Genomic DNA, 15,127 nt, shown 5'->3' on the forward strand with positions numbered 1-15,127 from the left:
TTTAATTATTAATTATTTTTCAAAAGGAAATTACATCTAACTTCTCTGTTCACATATATTGAATTCTGATGCAACACAAGAAAATATATCATGGATGATCCTTCTACTCTTTGTGTATTTATATTACTTCCTGGGTTTTCACTGCACCTTTATGTTTCATTTTGAGTAGATTAGACACAAAATAAATTTGAGTATTAGGCATGAGGTGTATGTTGTTTGAGGGAAACTGTTTTACTAAATACATTCAGAACCATAACTCTTTATTGATTCAGGTTCATTTACAGAACAGGAAGTGTAAATGGAGCCAATAATTTTAAGGGCTGTAAATGGCTTTGAAGAGTTTTATAAATGTATAGAAAAATATCTAAATGTATTTCATGTTGTTTCTGAGAAACATTTTATAATTTGGAGAAATTAACCATGAGAAAGAATTTTGTTTCCCTAAATAAAAAGATTTTTTTTTTTTTGCAAGTGACATGAAGAAAAGTTTAGAACAATTTTTGTCTTTATTTTTACTTCCAGTCCTGTGGATTGGGAGTCTCTTCCAGGTCTGGATATCCTTTGATTCTGTCCCTATCTCTGCCTTCTGGATTCTGTTCCTAGCTCCGTATCTATCCTACCTTCTTCCATGGTTCTCAACTTAATTCTCTTACGGTAACAAGCCAATTATAGGCTGATTTCACTAGTGCAACTTATTGTGCGGAATACTGGAGCCATTTGCCTAGATTAAAAGAGGGGGTGGGGAAGATTAATATAATCTATTAATCTAGTGATTGATGGTCTCATAAAGCACAATATACAACCTACTACATTTTACTAGGAAATAGACTTAAGATTTACATTTTTTCTCCTAATATAAGCAATAAGCTCATGTTGTATGTGCAGTTGTTATTAACAATGTCCATATGAATTATCCGGTTCTCTTAACAGTAATAATAATAGCCAACACGTATGAAGCATTTAGTAGAATTACTGTTGTGGCAATTCACATGAGAACCAATAAGGGCCTTATAAAATTTATGTTAGATACAATTATGTCCCATCTCCTGAAATGAGAGTATTTTGAAAGCAGAGATCATGACTCACTCATCCCAATATTTTCAGTGCCTAGAAAATGTCTTCCAAAGGTAAAATTCAATAAATGTGTATTGTTGTTTTGCTTCTGATTTTAATTGTATATATTACAAATAAAGTTGAAACCCTCCCAAGAGGGTACTCTCCCCTCCCAAGAGGTAATCACTATTATAAATTTAGTGTTTAACTTTCCTGAAGATATTCTTATATTTTTCAATATAATAGATTTTATATCCATATACAACATGATATTGCTTTGGCAAGTAGTTAAACTTTATACAAATTATATCATATAATAGATGTTATTTTATAACATTTTTGTCCAACATTACATTTTCAAAATATATCTATGTTGGGTTGTTTTCAACTCTAGTTAATTGATTTTAACTGTGGCATAGCAACATTATTTGACTATACCTAAATGTTGAATTTTGTCAAATGCTTATGTATCTATTGATATAATTAAGCATTTTTTTCCTTAATCTATAAATTTGATGTGTTGTGTTATGATATATTTTTCTAGTGGTGAATCATCCTTTCATTCCAGGAATACATTCTAAATTCTATCTTGGGGACTTCCCTGGTGGTGCAGTGGTTAAGACTTCACCTGCCAATGCAGGGGACATGGGTTCGACCCCTGGTCCGGGAATATCCCACATGTCGCAGAGCAACTAAGCCCATATGCCACAACTACTGAGGCTGTGCTCTAGAACCTGTGAGCCACAGCTACTGAGCCTGTGTGCCACAACTACTGAAGCCCGTGCACCTAGAACCCGTGCTCTGCAACTAGGGAAGCCACCACAATGAGAAGCCCGTGCATCACAACGAAGAGTAGCTCCTGCTCACCACAGCTAGAGAAAGCCTGCATGCAGCAACGAGGACCCAACACAGCCAAAAAAAATTAATTAATTAAAATATAAAAGTTAAATAAATAAATAAATGAATTCTACTTTGTCTGATATTAACATAGCTAAAATAACTTTCTATTTATTATCTTCAGAGTACTTACTCAACTATTTATTTTTTCATTTCTTAATTATCAACTCTTCTGTACGTTCTGTTAATAGTAACACATTTTAGTCTAGTTTGATACTAGAGGTATTTTAATAGGAGAGTTTAATATGCTTATACTTGTTGTGATTGATATATTTGTCCGTATCTCTGTTTTCTATCTTTCACTTTCCAATTACCATGTTGTGTTTGCATTTTTAATATTCTTCATTTATAGATTTTTAATGCTTTCTAATGCTTTTTTAATTTCTATACAAATTTGGAAGCTATTGATTTCTTTTCATAGTAGTTACTTTAAATTATTGACATTAAAAACTTAGTTTAAAATTTTCTTAGGTGAAGAGGCAAGCCAAAACTTGGAGAAAATATTTGTAAAACACATATCCAAATAAGAACTTGTATTCAAAACATGCAGAAAACTTTCTAAGCTCAAAAATAAGGAAACAAACAACCGAACTTTTAGAATGTGGAAAAGATCTAAACAGAAACTTCACCCAAGAAGATATACAGATGGCAAATAAGCAAATGAAAAGATGCTCAACATCATAAGTCATTAGGGAATTGCAAACTAAAACAATACTACACACCCATTAGAATGGCTAAAACTTAAAAAAAAAAAAAAAAAAAAAAAGACTGATAATCCCAAATGCTGGTGAGGATGTGGAACAACAAGAACTCTCATCCATTGCTGGTGGGACTGCAAAATGGGTACAATCATTTTGGAAGACAATTTCTTACTAAGCTGAGCATAATCTTACCTTAAAATCCAGCAACTGTGCTCCTAGTTACCCAATTGAGTTAAAAATGTATGTCTGCACAAAAATCTGTGCATGAATGTTTATATCAGCTTTATTTATAACCACCAAAACCTGGAAGCAACCAATATGTCTTCAATAAGTGAATGGATAAACAAACTATGGTACATCTATACAATGTAATATTATTCAGTCATAAAAAGAAATGAGCATGCTCGCTTCAACAGCACATATACTAAAATTGGAACGATACAGAGAAGATTAGCATGGCCCCTGAGCAAGGATGACACGCAAATTCGTGGAGCATTCCATACTTTTTATTATCAAAAAATCTGGGAACAATAGATGTTGGAAAGGGTGTGGTAAAAAAGGAACCCTCCTGCATTGTTGGTGGGAATGTAAATTGATACAACCACTATGGAAAACAGAATGGAGATTCCTCAAAACATTCAAAATAGAACTACCATATGACCCACCAGTCCCACTACTGGGCACATACCCTAAGAAAACCATAATTCAAAAAGAGACATGTACCACAAAGTTCATTGCAGTACTATTTACAATAGCCAGGACATAGAACCAACCTAAATGTCCATTGACAGATGAATGGATAAAGAAGATGTGGCACATATATACAATGGAAGATTACTCAGCCATAAAAAGAAACAAAATTGAGTTATTTGTAGTGAGGTGGATGGACCTAGAGTCTGTCATACAGAGTGAAGTAAGTCAGAAAATAAAAATGGTACTGATGAACCTAGTTGCAAGGCAGGAATAAAGATGTAGACATAGAGAATGGACTTGAGGACACGGGGTGGGAGGGGGAAGCTGGGGCAAAGTGAGAGTAGCATTGACATATATACACTACTGAATGTAAAATAGTTAGCTAGTGTAAAGCAGCAGCATAGTACAGAGAGATCATCTTGGTGCTTTGCAATGACTTATAGGGGTGGGATAGAGAGGATGGGAGGGAGGCTCAAGAGGGAGGAGATATGGAGACATATGTATGCCTATGACTGATTCACTTTGGTGTACACCAGAAACTAACAGTATGGTGAAGCAATTAAGCTCCAATAAAGATCTATTAAAAAAATAAAGAAAGAAATGAGCTATCAAGCCATGAAAAGATATGGAGGAACCTTAAATGCATATTGATAAATTAAAGAAGCCAGTCTGAAAAGGCTATATACTGTCTGATTTCAACTATATGACATTTTGGAACAGACAAAACTATAGAGACAATAAAGATATCATTGGCTGCCAAGGATTCCAAGGAAGGGAGGTATAAAATGAATAGCTAGAACACAGATTTTTCAGGGTGGTGATGCTATTCTGTGTAAAACTAATGGTGGATACATGTTATCACGCATTTTTCAAAACCGCTAGAACTGTACAACACAAAGAATGAAACAATGTAGTTATTGACTATAGTTAATAATAATGCTTCAATATTGGCTCATTTACTGTAACAAATGTACTGCACTAATACAGGATATTAATAATAGACCAAACTCTGTGTGGGGATAAGGGTTAAGGGGTAAGAGTGGAGTAGGTATATGGAATTCTATGTGCTATCAGTTCAATTATTCTATAAATCTGAAACTATTAAAAAAACAAAGTTTATTAATTATTTCTTAATTATCTTTGGTCATCTACATATATATGGCCTACTTTTGACAAAGGTACCAAGTTAATTGAATGGAGAGATAATATTGTTTTCAACAAATGGTGCTAGAACCTATATAAACAAAAAGGGGGGGAAGACCTCAACCCTTACCTAATAAGGTATAAAATATTAACTTGAAAAGGGTCACAGACCTAAATGTATAACATAAAATTATAAAATTCTGGAAGGAAACATAGGAGAAAAATCTTCGTGATGTTAGGTTAGGCAATAATTTCTTAGTATGCAAAAAAAGTGAAAATCATAAAGCAAAAACTGCCAAATTGGACTTCATCAAAATACAAAATAGATTACCAGATGAACCACCTAAAGCTCTTTCCACTGGGAGGATTTTCCCTCACAACTCTCTTTTAGGGCCACTCCTGAGCAATCCGCTTTCAACTTTAACCCACATAGGAAGTCAACTCATCCATAAATTGTGTTAGACCTTTTTCCTTTCTCTTCTGATAACAAGAAACCTCCTATGTAGCCATAGGTGATGGAAGACATGGAAGCCTGGGCCACTTGCTTTTGAAGCTTTCCTGCAGCTTCTGGCCCCAATCTCACTTCCACGTTATTAATGAATTGCATTGGGCTTTCCCAACATTATAACATGATAGTTCTGACAGAACACATTCCATGGGAGTCTGTTCTGATCACATGGTTATTTGAGTTTCCATCCTCAGAGGCTTCCTCTCAACCAGGGCTCAGTAGCATGCCAGAGGTTGTTTTTAAAATGGAGCATAATTTTCTGCAGTGGATGACATGGACTTACTCCAAAATTCTGGGAGTCTAGGTTATGATTTTCCTACTGGGGCTTACCTTAAATTCCATAGCATTTTTCTACCACATATACCATTAATATCATTGGACATGCAAGGTTATGTGGTCCAAGTAGCAAAACTGCTTGCCCTGTATCTAGACCTGCTGCCGAACTCTGTTCTGCTCTGGGCTCAGCTTACTAAATGGATCAGAGTAATATTCTCAGGAGTGAAATATCCCTCCTCCAGAATGCAAAGAAGCCTACTAAGATTGTGTTTCTTTCTCACTGATGGCAAAAGCCATCCAATTCCATGGTCCATATAGTTACTACTTCCTATAAATCTCTCAAAGCCTGAGATCTTTTCCTTGCTAGTGCATTCTGTTCCACTGGTGTCCAATCCCAAGTCATTATTGATAAAAATTTAACTCTTTCACTGCTACATCATTCTAGGGGTTATCAGTACTCCACCTACCAGCAGTGATGGAGTTCTGTCATCTGATCAATGAGTGACCCAGCTCTAATATCCCATTTTAGAGTCTGCTTCCTGGGACTATTTCTGGTTCCAAATTTTTCTAGGTCAGTATCCCTGGAAACAGACTCTGAGACAGAGATTTGCATGCTAAAGATTTTTGAGAAATGTTGTAAGAAAAAAGGAAAGCAAGCACTGGGCTGAAGGAGAAGTTGAACTGAGAGACAGTTACAAGAGAGAACTCAACAGATCCCATGAGATGTTATGGAGTTGGGATGACCCTTCAGAGTTGTCCAACTCTGAGGCAAAAAAAGCCAGACTTTTGTATTCCTACATCAACCAGTTGTTGGATATGGGCTGCCCCCAGAAAGGGGCCTAACCTTGGGTGAAGGAACAATTCAAATGATAGAGACTCAGCTTTGAGCCATGAACACCCAATACTCTGAACAGCTGTGGAAATTTTTCTAAAAAGTCTAAAGTCACCCAATAGTTCTATTTTTCTCAGATCACAAAGCTCATAGCCTATGCTAGCTACACACTTACTGCCCCTACTTTTGTTCTGAACACACACACACAAAAATGTATTTTATTTTCCAGTTAGTATATTACTGAATTTACTAGTTTGCTCAAAGTTTTTGCATGTGTTCCATCCCTTCCTGTTTAATAGTTCTTTTAGTATCTGACTGTTGCAATCTCCCTTAGTCTCTGTATGCCTGAAATGTCTTCATTTTGACCTCTGCATTAAATGGTAATTCAATTAGGTATAAAATTTTAAACTGGCAGCTATTTTCCTTTAGCTGATTATATGGATACACATCTGACACATACTCTTACTGGGAAGAAGTTTGCTGTCAGTCTCATCATTCTTCCTTTGCATTTGCTGCAAGGTACTCTTTTCCTTTTGGTACTGTTACTAGATGTATACAGGAGCCTGTCGGTGTATTCTCCAGGTATCTAAAATGCTCCTTCATAATCATATTTTTCATCTCTAACTCTGCTGCTTTCTGAGTGAATTATTCATTACTGTCTTCCAATTTACTAATTCCTCTTTGCCTGTGTCTAATGTAGAGTGTATTTCATCAATAGAGTTTTTAATTTCACTGGCTATATTATTCATTTTCAGGATTTTTAATTACTCTTTTTCACATCCAGGCCTTTTTTGCTTCATTTCATCCTGGGTTTTATTTCATTATTTCTTTGTTCTTTATGGATGTTATTCATTCATCTCCCTGAACTTCCTAAATATATTTATTTTAAAATATATATCAGTTGTTCTACTACATTAACTTTTATGAAATAAATTAATATAGAAAATTTTTATTTTCTTGATTACTTTCTCAGTATTAGGGTTTTTCCTCCCCTGGCTTTAGGAATTATCAGTTATCTCCAGAATTTCTTTCTCAGTTTTTTCTTCCATGTCCAGTTTTGTAGTGCTTCTACCTGGTCCCCCAAGTGTCCCATAGCAAAGCCATATCCTATATTGAAGATTAAATGTTATGTAACAGAGACATCAAGAATTTTACAGTTTCTGTCACAAAGTCATCTTAAGGCTTGGTTCCATTTCTGGTCACAAGGCTGTGTTTGCTTCTTCTGTCCCCCATGGCTTCATATAAGCCATATTTCTATGCCTTTTACTACAGGGCGCCTCCTTCCCCAGCCCCTGGTTTCAATTAGTGAGCTTGGCTCTTCTCTCCCACCTCACAGGGAGGAATTCACCTCACAAGCATGAACTACCAGGTTTTATACACAGGAACTGGCAGCCCTAGTCCTTCATCCACACCTCCACTGACCACCAAACATTTCTATTTTGTATCTATTCCACAAAGATGTTTACTTTGCTTCATTTTATTGTTTTTAGCACAGCTAAATCTTTTTAAATGTTTGTGTTTAAAATTTTATCTATTGTTTTATTTTTGGAACAGAAGGGTGCTTCAAAGTGTAAATTTACAAGGCAATCTTGTATAAAACTCGATAAACATTTATTTTCAAATATTTGTTGAATGAATAAATGAAATGCTCTTTGCATTCTCAAGAGTCCCTCTGAGCCTTTGTTTGTGCTGTTCTCTCAACCTAGAATGAACTTTGCCTCTTTTCAATCCTACTCATTGTTTAAATATTATCTCCCTTACAAAGATTTCCCCAATGACAACATGCCCTACACAAAATTAATTATGCTCACTCTGTTTTCTCATTGCATTTATTCCAAACCTCTTTCATAGCCTATTTCAGATCATAAAACAGTTATTTTTACTTCTGCCACCTCAACTGATTGCAAAACTGCATCTTATTTAACTCTGAATTTTTGGACCTTACACAGTAGACTGCATTTTTATGTTTTCAAATATTTGTAAAATGAATTACTGTGAATTACAGACCAAGAGAATATACTATTTTAATCACTAAACTTTCTTTATTTCAAAATGTGAAAATATTTTACATTAATCAAAACAGTGTTAAGACTATTTTATGTGTTACACCAGTATGTTGGGGAAAATTTGTGCTTTAAATTTTACAACAACTGATATAATCTTTAAAAGAAAAAAAAAAGTGTAGCATAAAAAAATTTTCCTGTGCAACTTTAGCAACCTTGGCTTAGACTCGTGAGGGAGAAGGACTATGTCTTAAATGTCCTTTTATCTCTAATCCTTGGCATGGCAACTGGCACAAAGTAAACCCTCAAAGAATGTTGTTGAACTAAAATGCAAAACTTTTCCCTATTGTGAGTAAATTGTCTTATTGTTATTTGTACAATGTTATAGAGCAATATAGCAACAGTTACTATTAATGGAGATCTTACTATGGGCCAAATACTATGTTAGCTATTTAAATTCAGTATGATGTTTAACCTTTTTAAACAATTGAAAAAGGTATTTAATAATGAATAATATTAAATAATCACATTTCACAGATAAAAACTATTTAGTTCAGAGAAGTTAAATAACTTGTCTGAAGTTACATAGTAAGTTTCAGCAATACTAAGATCTGAACACTGGTGGGTCTAACTTCCAGTCTTTCCTCTCAATATTATATCTCTAAAATATGTATGCTATCTTAAATTCTTACTTATTTGCCTATCTTTCCTTATTTCTTCTCAGTAACATCCTTGTGAGATTTTATGTTTACTCTTTGGGCATAAAACTTAACTGTAAATACAGGTGAAGAAAGGAGAAGGAAAGCAAAACTGCTCTTCAGTTTAGGAGGCTGGCGGTTCTGTGGTTTAAATTTTTTCCTATATGTATGAATAATTATTTAAAATTGCCATCTAAGTAGGAGTAGACAGGTACTCACACATGTGTCCCTGGAAGATAGACAAAGTACCCTGAACAGAAAATTTGATGGGGAGGAAATGGAAACTAGATGTAGAATCTGCATCAGAAATGGCTCCACCCCTTCACAGCTGCAAAATCAAGTCTGTGGAGAGGTTTCTTGGAGACACAAGTCATTTAGGGTGGAGACGCAAAATCATACATCCGAGACAGAGAATGAGAGAGGGAGGGAGAGAGAGAGCTCACCATTGGCAGAGAACAGCAAATAAGCTAGAATAGACCCTTGCTAGGAATTATGACAATAAGGAGTGTCATATGCTAAGCACAATAAACTTCTTTATATTATTCCACTAAAGGACATAAGAGGATTAAGTATTTACTAGTTAACTTGCTATCTCAGTTATGGACTCTCCAACTGAGGGATTTTAATTTTTACGAATAAAGGGATGGTTTCTCAGAACAGTCCACCAGGGTGAGAAATGAGGCCACTCTTCTACACAGCCCTATTTTCCATGCTTCTGTGGAATTCAGCAAAAGCCTCAGTCTCTAGTGAAAGGTTAGCCCTTATTCTGATAAGCTCTAGACTGTCTGAGCAGTGAACATTTTAAATCAGCATAATTATACTTCACATGGCAATAAACACTTTCAGTTTAAGTGTGCATAATTTGTCTCTTTGTCTGATTCTCTTTGTTGCATTAGTTTTTTTCTCCATGGTAAGCGTAAAATAACAGGATTTGTGATGATTCCCTAGAGATTACTCTTCTCTCTCTCTCTCTCTCTCTCTCTCTTTTAAAAATGCTTAAGTTGCTTTGTTTATTTTTTAAAAAAAGAAAGAAAAGAAAAAGAAAGTTGAAGAATTTTAGAGAAAAATCTCATCTCCAGCCATTTGGTTTAGAAAAAATTTAGGCGCATTACAAATGTTAAAAGTTGTTCTTAGTGCAGGAAACCAGGTCTTCCAGTGTTTTTGCATATCTTCTAATTCCCTGTTCTATGGCCAGGCCTGAAGTTGGTCTGACTCAAGTTTGGTTGTCTGGCTTTGATTGGTATTCAGGCGGAGTGGTGAGTATGTAAGGCTCTAATCCCTGCAACACATGGTAATTTTTTCATTCTCACTCAGCCTCCACCTGTTCCATGGTCCAGTAGAGGACTGCAAATCCTATCAAGGGAGGGCAACGCGACTAAGCCTGCCTCCCTGGCTTCAGTCCATCACATGTGCACTCGGGCTGCAGAGCACCCAGCCAGCTGCAGCCCAACGATCATGTTATCAGATGATGGATGGCTTCATATCAGGTGTTTAAACTGACGAGCTGCCCCGTCTGGGAAATGATTCAGGAAGTCTGGCCTTGCTTGATGAATGGGGAAAGTGACAATGCCAATCACAGTGACCCCTGCAGCCTCCTGCTGCTGCCCCAACAGCCACAGTCGCATCTATCCCATTGGTTACTTTTTCAATTCTATTGTCATTCAGCTGAGGTTAGACCTACTGTCACTAAATTATACCATTAATCCAAATATTTTCCTTGCAATAACCTTTATAAAATGAATCCAGGCCTCCAACAGATAAAATGAATCCAGGCCTCCTCCAGGCCTCTCATGATCAGAATTAGAGGACAAGACATAGGATTTAGTCCAATAATTTTAGAGGTTGTTTCACACCACTTTGCATAGCCTGTCTTGAAGTAAAGATGGTTATTTTGGAGGGAACTGCATATTTTACCCAAATCAAATCAGGATCCACTACAATGAGAAATGCAAGAGAGTTCAATGTGTTGTGTATAGATCTGCATATAAATCCCTCTGTAATATTAGTTCTCAATTACTGATTGGTGTCCCTTTGTGAACATTTGAAGGGTATTCTCAAAATGGCTTTTCCAAACTATCTTTATGAGATAATTTGTGATTTGGTAATCTGGTTTTAAAAATTAAAATTTTTTAGAATTTACCACTTTTACTCAGTATGTAGGGAATATGTATGCGTAAGGCTAGATTTACAGACCATAAGACAAAATGGAAATTTCAACCAGTGGAATCGATTTCCCATCACGCCCTTGATGTTGTATTGTGGATACAGTCTATTTATAGATAGTATATCATACCAATTACTCATCATAGCAAATATTGAGTAATGGAGATATTCAAGCAGAATGCATGAACACTTCAGAAATCATTTTCTATGCAATATTTATTTTCATCAACAATTCCAAATGACAGTGAAAAACTCATGAGCCAAGCACCAATTGTTTTATTTTTAATTTAAAAACATATTGCTGTCCAGGTCTTTGATGAAAGTACTGCTTTGTCCACCCCTGTCTTAAGGCACTTTTTTTTTTTCTTTTTTGCAATCAGGGACGGTGAATAAACAAAACAAAGGGAGAGTTTAATGGGAATGACAGCACAGCAGGTACATTTATGATTTGGTATCATTTCAGTTTTCATCCAGGAAAATTGTCAACCATTCCAAGAATAAAAAATAAAATGCTATGTACTATATAGTATAACCTCTTTAAATTGGCAATTTGTTCCTGTTTGATAATTCATCCTTAAGCAAACCTCAACCACTTGCTACCTGCTGTATTCATTAGCCTGTCCATCTTCCTATTCCCTGTAGAGTATGCGGAGCTATGATTGTTAGAAAACTGTTGTGCTACTGTGTATATTTGCTACTTAATACATGAATATATGTTTGCACGGATTTTTATGCAATTGTTTTAGAAAGATGAGCAAACATTTTTTTTGGACTGGAAGAGTGTTATTAATGTTTCTGGATGTTTTGCAACAAATCCATTTTAGATAAATAATGTATTACATACTGTGTCATATGCAGTAGAAATTTTTTTTTATTCATCTATTGAGCATAACATGCAAAGCTCGATATAGAAACTACCAAATTTTAAGAGCAACAGCTCTCTGTATGTGGCACATTTGCAAATATGGGTATTTCAGGGTGCAAATTAAAATAGTTTGATGCACCATATCACACTTTCTCAATGAAAGGGAAACTTTCCTTGTGCTTACTATAAACACTTCATTTACACGTTTATTTGAGACTTTGTTAAATTAGATTGTGTAAACACAGGCTGTATAGCAAGTCAGATTTAATACACATGAGTTTTAAAACTGACTTGCATGCTGAACATAAAAAGTATAAAGGACTTCACCAAGATTTATTGATTCATGTCAAGGCATCATTACTTTTCAAAGTGTGAAAAATGATCATATATTTATGACCTGCCGACTGAAGCTGTTTTGTGAATTAGCAAAAGCTCTGGAGAGGGGCAGCCTAATTGCATTATCATAGAATCAGAGATGGTTGTCAATTTCCCCCATTTAGCTTTTCTCCTTTAGTTTGTTAAAATGAAGGTGCCATACGTTGGTTGAATTCACTAATACCCTGATGAATGAGGTATTTTCCCAGTAGGCTCTCTACCAGTATAAACAGTGAATTAGGAATGATAGACCATCAATCATATCGCCTTCAAACAGATCTCTGCCCTGAGGTTATTCATTACATATTAGGGCCACTTAAAAAGTTTTCACACAGGATTCACTGATGAAAAGACTTAAATCGTCCATAATCTTCGAAGTCTCCTTTGGAAGCAAGAGTATGTGAAATAGGTTACTTTTTTCATTAACTCAGTTTTCATTGTCTCTTTCATTTGAATTGTATTATTTCTTTTAAAAATATATATGACACTATTCACCTTATATTGGTTACTGTTCTTTAACAAATATCCTAATTATAAGATTGGATTCTACAGTTTGGTAGTCATTTCTTCTTTATATGATCACAAATTAAAGGTAGTTCTCAGAGAAATCCACATCAACTGAATACAAATTTCAGGCTTAAATAAATGCTCACTTACCTCTTATATTTTGGCATCTACAAGTTTAAGATGACCTGGTGATTTGTGCAGTGTTTTTTATGCAAAGTGTCAGAGCGTGCCCTCAGGCACCCATGTACGTTTCCCCTGGGGTTTTGTCCCTTTAATGGAAATTACGCGTATGCATCCAAGGAAAAGATTCCTCCCGAAGGGATTTATCCTGCCTCAATGTGCAAACATAATTCTCATTAAAATTAATAGGAGTTGCACACATGCATCTAGAGAAGAAATTGACTCCTAGGTTCAGATCACCTCATTCTGTTTCATGCCAAAGATGACAGGGTCTGCCCTGAAGGTGGGCATGCTGCCAAACGTTGGAGAGTTCAGATAAGCAATCAGAACTTCGAACACTCACCTACACATGTATGAGGCTCTGCGATTTTTTTTTCTTTGTAAGAGATTGTACAGGGAACCTAGCTAGATTCTTATTTGCTAACCTTTTTTCCAGCATTAAAATTATTTCCATTATTTCTTTTCTAGGGAGTTCAGGAAAACTGGGCATTGCTTATACTTGGTTCCTGGATTGAAGGTTTTGGATCATTTGTATTTATCAGAATCACTGAACCATAATATTTGTCTATTCTGTCCTTTTGTAATGCTTCAAAAATACCTCTTATTTGACTGGATAAGTGGTATTTAACTCCTGGTGTGTTTTAGGGCCTGAGAAATCAGCTTTTTATTCTAGGGAAATGCAGCTTTAATGCACACATTGCTAAACTAGTGTAAATTCAACCAAACAACATTTTTAGACCAATTGAATCTACATAATGGAAAAAAAAGAAGAGCAAACATAACGTTCAATTAATTTGATCATTTCTGTTGAAAACACGTAAGTCAGCCCATAAAAAAGTATAACCCCACCCTTCGGAGATAATGTCTTATTGGATTAATTTTAAAAGTTGAATAATTTCAAAAAACACAAGTATCACCACTTTGAAACATATCTGAACAAGAATTTCCAATTCTTCTCACTTATAAAGCCAGTATATTATAGGAAAAATATAAGTGCTTTAACTGATTTAGTTACATCAAGTAAACAATGTATTGAAATCTAAGGATTTTTTTTTATCACCTTAGGAAGCAGATTATACAAACCAATTTTGACATCAACAAAATAAACCACAAATTTGCATTAATGAGAGATATGTGTATATAATGAGAAGACTTGGCTAGAAGATATAATAGGTGCCTGTTATCACATCTCCTTAAAAGAAAAAAATTGCATAAATTTAGCCACTCAAGCGACTGCATAAACAGGTAAATTAAACCTCTCCAATTTTCAGTTGCAATTAAACTGGCCAAATACGTAGTTCACTGAATCATAAAATATTTCCAAGCAAAACCAATAAACCAAATGCTGAGACTTACTTGTGTGTTTGGCACAGTTGCATCTGGAACCATTTTATATCTAAGTAGTGACTCTGAGGATAAGGAAAGAACCTAGAAGGCAAATACAGGGAAGATGAGGTTAACTTTTCAATAATTCAACTTCATATTCCAAAGTAGATTTCAGGTTGTCAGTGACACTCTTATTTCCAGATGCTGTCCCTTTTACTGGATACACTTCCTTCTACCATCCTGTAACCTTTCATGGCCCCCAAAATTTCATTATCAGCCTTTTCTGTTCATTATATGCTCTCTTCTTTGGCTATATTGCACTTATGGCCAGGTTTCAGCTACCATTTTGGTACCAGAGACTCCCAATTTGATATGTAATAGCCATTTTTCTAAATTCTAAATCCTACTAACTTGACTACTTCAAACTCAGTGTGGACAAAGAAGAACTTTGCTTTTCCTTGAGTGTTATTTATACCTACTTGAACAATTCAGGTAAATAATGATGACAAAAGGAAACAGAAAAGCCTTGAAAATGCTATTTTCTCTCGTACCATGTTCTGCAGAACATACACTGTAAAACTAACTCTATATACTGTGATAGAGCACATCATTCTGAAAGAACTAAATAAATTATAAATGTTGTGTAAACACAGTTATAATTACTTATTTTGAATGAATATGCATCTGCTTAAAATGATTTATTTCAAATTATTTGTGCAAGCTCTTTCTTCCTCCTCGAATTAAACTATCACCCGAAAAAATGTATTTTTTGCCGCCATATATGCCCTCACTAAGGAAATGGAGAATTTCTTTGATATATACAAATATCTTTCGGCCATTCAGATAATGATTTCTGGATGTGTCTGAAATTGTTTCCTTTCATAGAACATATGAAAGCAAACTACAT

At 35.1% G+C, this 15,127-nt stretch overlaps 1 non-coding gene across 1 annotated transcript; it reads left to right on the top strand.

The window, feature by feature from the left end:
* Positions 1–3,051: 3,051 nt before the first annotated feature.
* LOC137210779 (U6 spliceosomal RNA) lies at positions 3,052–3,158 on the top strand. The gene has a single exon (XR_010936714.1). It is a non-coding gene; the product is annotated as a U6 spliceosomal RNA (small nuclear RNA).
* The last annotated feature ends 11,969 nt before the right edge of the window (positions 3,159–15,127 follow it).

Source organism: Pseudorca crassidens, chromosome 17 (genome assembly GCF_039906515.1).
Source record: "Pseudorca crassidens isolate mPseCra1 chromosome 17, mPseCra1.hap1, whole genome shotgun sequence".
Lineage (NCBI taxonomy): Eukaryota > Metazoa > Chordata > Mammalia > Artiodactyla > Delphinidae > Pseudorca > Pseudorca crassidens.